Source organism: Strix uralensis, chromosome 4 (assembly GCF_047716275.1).
Source record: "Strix uralensis isolate ZFMK-TIS-50842 chromosome 4, bStrUra1, whole genome shotgun sequence".
In the NCBI taxonomy this organism is placed as follows: domain Eukaryota; kingdom Metazoa; phylum Chordata; class Aves; order Strigiformes; family Strigidae; genus Strix; species Strix uralensis.
In genome coordinates this window covers 129,938,280-129,945,737 of record NC_133975.1, presented here as the reverse complement: position 1 = coordinate 129,945,737, position 7,458 = coordinate 129,938,280, and positions in this window count along the sequence as shown.

Sequence of the window (7,458 nt, the reverse complement as noted above, 5' to 3'; positions counted from 1 at the left end):
GATCCATGGGTACAATGGCTCGGAGGCAAGAAGAGGCTCTCCCCACAGAGCAGGCACAAAGCAATTCCCCTGGGAAAATACTGCAGGGATCCTGCGTGCAAGGCTCCCACCAGCCCCCGCTTGCTGCAAGAGCCCCTTCCACCTGCCCCCAACTGCTCCATCCCATGGAAGAAGAGGTGGTGGGAGAGGAGCAGCCGTTGAAGGACCCATGTCCACAGTCATGCAGCACGCACGGCCACGCTGACCCCAGCTCAGGCACCACAGGAGATCTCAGCAGGTCAGGGCTGTGACGAGACGCGTGGCACGGCATCGGGCAGGCCAGCCTCCTCCTCCTCACCTCCACTCCTCTCATCAAAGGGTGGCAGCTAGGTAAACACCTCCTGCTCTGCTGGCTGCCTTCTAGGGCTCTATTAGGAAGGCAAAACTGGTTTAATTAGGGGTGCCTTCAAGCTGGCCATCGAGCAAGAAGCAGGTGGGTCTCCAGGGCAGATTTATTAGCTCGTACTATGGACCATCACAGAAAGTATTAGCCAAATGTGATCTAATAAGCAAATAAATAATCTGCAAATCAACTGCAGCACTAACAAGTTCCTGCATTTACCCATTGCCCTGGAACTGCTCAGGGCAGTGAGGTTGGGTAATTTCTCTTGCCTCAAATTCAAACCAGTGTTGCTATATGAGGAGCAAATTTGCAAAAGCCGTGGGAGGAAGGGGAATGGCTCCGTGAGCAGAGCGTCCTACCAGTGGTTCTCCTGGTCACCCTGCGCTGCTGCTCCTTGGCCCCTCGTGCTCCTGGACAAGGGCACATCCTGATGACCAGCTCTTGTCCTCTGCCCCAGCCCACCCCCTTCAGCATGACTGTACCCTGTGGGATGAAGACAGCAAACCATGGGTGAACTCTGGCTGGGCAGGGGCTAATAGAAATTAGTCCATAAAATCATGGCACTGCACCGTATATTATCTTTACATCTACGTTGTCCCTCTCATCTCAATGTCGCTGATCATCTGAGTCAGAGTCTGCAACAACTTCTAGACCAGGTTGGAGACAGAGTGAATCATAAAAGTCATTTTGCATTGGCTTGCTCCTTGCATATTCCTAACCTTAAATCTTTACTCAGCTTTAAGCAAGGTTTCCACATTTAAAAGGGGTGTTCTTTTTTTATCCCAGTATATTTCCCAAGTAATTCTTCCCCAGTTGCCTCTGTTGGGAAATGAGGCCGTTGTGTAGCTGTGAGCGTGCACCCAAATGGTGTTCACAGCAGAGTTTGGATTTAACAGCTGATAGAATAAAAGAAAAAACAAAGCAAAAACTGTTCTCTTGGAAAATGAGAAGTCATTCCAAGGCAATTCAGAGAGCGAATGACATGGCGGGAAAAGACGATGACCACAGAGCCATCAGGGCTGCGTGGGGACAGCAGCATGGCTTCGACTGCTCTGCAGAAACACTCTGCCTGGTGCACCTTGGCATGGCTGCTTGGGGAGGGCCCGTCAATAACGGGGTTCCCTGCGTGGGGATTAGTTACACCTGAGCAGCCAACCCTCCATTTTGGAATAGGCATCGTCTTGACGGAGAGGTTGTTATCCCCGAAGCAGGAGGGCTGTGCTGGGAGGACGTGCTGTGGTGTGCTGGGACCCCTGGGTTTGAATTCCAGCTTTGGGGCTGCCGTGGGGTGACGCTGGACACGTCACTTAAGGCTCAGCCACTCGATGTTGTGTATGGGGGGGGAATGGCGCTCTACCAAATAACCCCCTTTTTGGGGGTTATTCATCTGAGCAGCCAGCTGGATGGTGGAGTGATGCCCCTTTTAATACATTATTTTCTTAAAATTTTTATTATTTTTAAGCTCCCTACAAAAAAAAAAACAACCCTCCCGGTGGTTTGGGTGTGCTCTGCCGCACGCACGGGGGATGCTGCACACCATTTCCCAGCGGTGATTTTTCAGCGATCCCTGGATTACTGGGGAAAAGGCTGAGGGGTGGCTGGCTCGGTACCCAGCCCAGTGAAACCCCCCGGAGCAACGTTCCACTTCATGGAGGCTTTTTGGTGGACAACTGCCTGCTGGGATCTCTTTGCCAGTTTTCAGTCCTTTAATGTGGGCTTTACTGATGCTCTTTCCCTGCCCACCAGAGCTTACAGGCTTCTTGCTTGCACTGATTTTCTCTTTTTTTGTGGTCACCAGCTGGCTCTGTGAAATGGTCCAGCTGGACAAAACCCCACTAAAAAGAGAAATCCTTATCCAGCATCTCCCACCTGCAAGGCTGTGGGTCCTACCCAGGCGTTGAGCTTCTTGGGGCCTTTTGCGTAGCTAAAAGATGAGACTCCAAAGCACTTTGCAGCAAGGAGTGACATGAAGCAGGTTCCACTGGTTAATTAAATGGCTGCTTTTCTGGGATTTCTCTGAAGTCAAAATTGCAACTTGCTGCATCTCAACGCTTGGCCACCTACGGTGAGAGTCACTGGCAGGCTGCGGTGCTGTTTGCAAGGATTTCCAGGGCTTCAGCTTCCTTCTGCCCTTCGGGACAGCCCTTCCTGGAGTCTGTGGCTGCCTAGGCTGTCCCTTGGCTTTTGGGACAATTTGGCAGCAAAATGGGTATACAAGGAGTTTCTGAAATATCTGTGTCCCCACCCTTGCACCGGGCTCCTCTCTGTGTGTTCAAGAGAGTCAAGAAGCTGGCAGTGGAGCATGACCAGCTTGCAAAGAAAGGTTTGCTTTCTGGGTTTTAGACCAGGGTCAGCATGAAGCAGTCACAATCCCCATGAGCTGTGGGACAGGAGCCCCTGCTGTGGCCACCAAAGCCTTCCAGGATGGTGACAGAGGACACCACCCCAAGTGACGGAGCCATGGAGGGAGATCAGCTGGCCCTGGGAGAAACTCTCTCCCTCTTGCCCCCGGGGTGGCTTAATTATAACCTCACTTTAGTAGCTCAGGGGCCCTTTGATGTGGGGAGCACCCCAGACCTCATGCAGGTATCTCAGAGAGGAGATGGCTCCACATCACCCAGCCGTCTAGACTCCTGGTGCAGAGAGGACCAGCTGGGAGGGTGTGATTCAGCTTGGCTCGCAGCCGATGTCGGCATCCCACCCAAGGTGACTCTTAATAAAGTAAGTGGCGATGAAATTGCAGCCCTGAACGGAAGCCACGGGGCTACGAGACACACCCGGGAACCCATCTGTGCCCCGGGCATGGGGTGAGCTGCTTGGCGCAGGCAGGGCTGGCAGGTCGCTCTGCCTCCCATGGCTGCTCCTGCTCCATCAGCGGGCTCCCAAATTCACTACATGGGCCGTTTTCCCTATATCCCAAATTATCCCTTTGCATTATATGCAACAATCAGCGATACCACCCTGGTGCTGGCCAAGGGGGTTTGTCCCCCAGTTCCCCAGGCTGAACACGGCCTTTGAGCTCTGCCAGCACCACCTCGGGCGTTTCTCTGCACCACCAGCCAGGGACAAGCCGTGCCTGAGTTATGCACAATTTGGGGTGAAACCAAGACTTAATTGAAGCATGGGTGTCACCAGAATAGCTGTTGGCAGGCGGTCAGACTAATTAAAGTCCATTTAGGGGAAAGGAGCTGCCTTTCCCATGGCGGGAGGCAGCAGCTTCGTGCACTCAGTTGAAGTCATGGACGTGGTCGCAGATACAGGGACACCGCTCGTTAGACACCTTTGGGGGAGGGACCATTGTTTGTTCAATTAACTGGAAATAAAGGACCTTGTCCTGGCTCACGCCAGGGAGATGGGAGCTGATGGCACCACTGGTCTGTAAGGACATCAGCTGTATGGTCAGTGGAGCTCCTCCAGCAGAGAACGGGGAGGAGCCCTGCCAGCACCAGCGAGGGTGTCCAACACAGGGACCTGATGGCAAATGCAAAATAAATGTATAAACTCGGTCCTGGGCGAGCTCCCTGTTAGGGCATGCGTTTTCTCTGTGTGCTGCAGTGGCCCCAGCGCACTGCAGCCCTGCAAGGTCTCCCATCACCTGGGAGAGTGATCCTGCACCCGTGGGTACCTCCTATTTGGCTTTCCCAGCTCCCTAAAGCCCTGACTTTGGAAGTCTCTGCCAGTGTCTGGCAGCCATGGTGTCTCTGGGCTGGGGATATGCCTTGCAAATTCCCTGCCCATCTGGGTGCTGCTCCCCTGAAACAACTAACAGGCAGGATCAGACACCCCACCAAGCTCCTGGTGGGGGGCAGAGAGGGGCTTGCAAAGGGCACAGGGCTACCAAGGCTTAGCTTCCCTCTTGGTGTTCTCCAGGCTCTCTGGATGAGTGTCTGGGAGCTTCTTCCAGACTGTGGTGATGTGGAGAGCTGGTGTGGGGGCCAGGCTGGCTTTCCTGGAGATAGGGTCCCTGGGGAGATCTAAGTCTCCAGAAGATGAAGCTCAATTTGAAGGGTCCAAGGCCAGGAAGTGGAGGATCCTTGGTGCTCTGCCCATGCACCTGCACCCTCAGGCCTGTTCCTGGACATGAAAAATACACCTGACCTAGGTCGAATGGTGATGGTGTCTTCCCCAGCATCTCAGGCTGGTGTAGCGACCCCTCTGTGGCCACCACCATACCAGGGGATCCTTTGGAGGCCCCCATTCCCCAGCAGAGCCTGCTGCAGGGTCTGCAGACCCTTGCTTTCCTGCCCTTCGCTGCAGTGCTGGGGTAGGAGGATGGGATACGCTGGGGGCTCTTCCGCTCCAGCACTGTTTCTGCAGCTATCTGGGGCCACCTGAGAAATTCCATGGATGCACAGGAGTGAAGGGATGTGGGACCACAGGTCCTGCAAAGCCAGGGAGGGGAAGCAGAGGAAGGGCTGATAATTTGGCCAGTGGCAAACAGCATGCTTCCTAAATCCAGAGAAGAGGCAGACCGGAGTCCCTCTCCAGCTGGCTCCTGCGCTTGGTGGCACTTCCCCCACTTGCCTGGTGCTTTTCCCACTTTTGATCTTAAGAGACAAATAAAAACACCTGACAAGTAAATGACACCATTCCTTCCCAGCCCTTCCCCACCATCTGCAGCACAGTGAGGGCACATAACCTTTCCCCTCCAGGACCTGCAACCATGACCTTTGGAAAACTGCTGCAGCCAGAGGTGAAGACCAAGGCTGAGAAGTTATTTCTTCCCCCAGTCTCACTGGGTTTTGGGTCTGGTGTCCCTTGGCCATGTGCCTTCTGCAGACCAGCCTCACAGGAGAGACCAAAGCCAAGGAAACTCCAGCTTTTCACAATTGCCAGGCTTTTCCTGAGGAAAGGGCTCCATTTTCTCCCCAGCCTGCCCTCGAAGGGTTGGCTTATCCCAGATACTGATTTCTACCACTTGCTGCTCCCCCGATAAAGAGCCACGTGAAATTTATCTCTCCATCTTTCATTAAAATAAACCAATTAAGCAATGTTCAGGAACCTCTGATCTGGGCCAGCTCGGTCAGCTGGCGTATCCGTGTTTCCAAAGCATCTTCTTGCTCTGCTTGCCCTCACATCAAAGTGAGCCAGGGAGCAGCCCCGTCCTTGGAGCACTTCAGCAAAGTATGTCAGAAGATTCGGGAAACAGCTGATTTAATGCCGAGGAAATTAGTAACCAAATGAGTTCTTAGCCAAACGGCTCCTCTTCTTGATCTTGGGAGAAGTGGTGTTTAAATTCTCTATCTCATGGTTTTAGACTCAGGAAATGTGATTACACATCTGTCATTATTTTACTCTTCTGTGTTGATGGCTCATATTAAACAAACCACATTCCTGCATTGCTTAGTAATCTCTGCTGTTCCCTTTCCTTGCTGAGGAGACAAGTCCCAGCTTGACATCAATATACCTGTTGATCAGAGCTCCACTGTTAACCAACCGGCAGAGCTGTGTAGACACCAGCTGCGGGGAGCTTTCACACCACCGGCCTCTTTTCTCCTGCTTGCTGCAACTTTGCATCCCCCTTTTTTGCTAACCATCATTTGGCCGAAGAGCAGGAGGAGCCAGGAGAGATCCACGCACCGCTGAGACCCATGAGTTTCTCAGAAAGGTGCTCGAGCCTTCCCCCTTCTTCCACTGAGCAGGTAAGAACATGCGCTTTGGGGTTGGACAGCAGTCAAAAAAGGGTAGGTCCCTCCAAGCGGAGCACAGTTCCCAGGGATCCTGGTGCCTCACCAGCCCAGGAGGACGTGAAGAGCCCCACGGTCCCACCAGCTCCCGCGGGATGGGCTCCCACCAGCTGCGCAGGAGGAACCTGCCTTGAAGCGTCCCACCTCTGCAGGGACACTGAGCTTTTCTCTTGGTGGCTTTACCTTCCAGCTCTGCTGAGATAACCCCGAGCTCGCCATGGAACTGCTGGAGGAACCCGACTCGTAGATGTTCCCAGCACCAGGTAGGAAAACAAATGCCTGTTTTTAACGGTGTTGGGATGCGGAAGGGAAAGGAAAGGTGGTGCAGATGGTGACCTGGTGCTGGAGGGGCCATCTTAGCTGGCTCTCGGCCGAGATGTGGGGCTGCAGCGTTGACTGAGAAGTGCCTTTCCATGTGTTACCTGTGGCTTGCGAACGGTTGTAAATGCTTTCTAGCTGCTGGAAACTCAGCAGAGGATCTCAGGGCAATCATGGTGTTACCAAGCTTTGTCTTCTCCTGGTGAGGACACCGTTGGCCAAGCGTTGGCAGCCCTGCTCCTCAGGGCCGTGTTTTTCCTTTATCATGGCATTTGGGCACAAGAGCTGTGCCAGGAGTGGTGCAGATCCCCGGGGATGCTTGTGGAGGACGGTGCTGTCTCGGGAAAACCCGGAGCTCCCCGTGCAGTGCCTTTTGGCTGGATCCGCTTGGTTTTCTCTCAGTTTTGTTTGCACGATCTCCAGCGGTTGCCTGCGCCAAGGCCCAAATTTCTCCTGTCCTGGCAGGTGCCGGAGAGGGAAAGGTTGGGGTGGAGGGGATGTGCTCCCCAGCCACAAGCCCATCACATTTGTGCTGGGACTGATTTCCTTGGGAGAAGCAAGGCTGGTGCAGCATCGCCCTGTTCTCGGCAAGGTGACTCGGAGATGAATCCATTTGGTTTAAAATAACTCCTTTTGTTCTCCGCCATGTGAGATCCTGGAGCGTTTTTCTCCATCAACCCCTACAGGACAAGAAGGGAAGGTCCCGGTAAAGGGGGACCGAAATGAAATGGTGGTGGGAGTGGGAGGGCAAGGCTCGGCGTGGGCAGCGGGACTGCTCCTTGCTGTGGGAGGCTGGGCGGATGGCCTGGGGGCCACCGGAGGATTGTGGTCCCTGGGCACCTCCGGAGGATTGTCATCCCTGGGCACTTCTGCTCCCACCCGCTGCACCCCAGCAGCCAGGAAGAAGCCGATTCGCTTGGTTTAGGGCACCAAGGGCTCACTCTTACCCACCCACCCACCCAAGGGTGCTTTGGGGAGTGGGTGCAGGGCTATGCCTTAGGGTCAAGGTGCCAGTTGCTAACAGCTCATGCATGTGCCATGACCTAGAAATGAGCTGGAGTTGCAGATTGC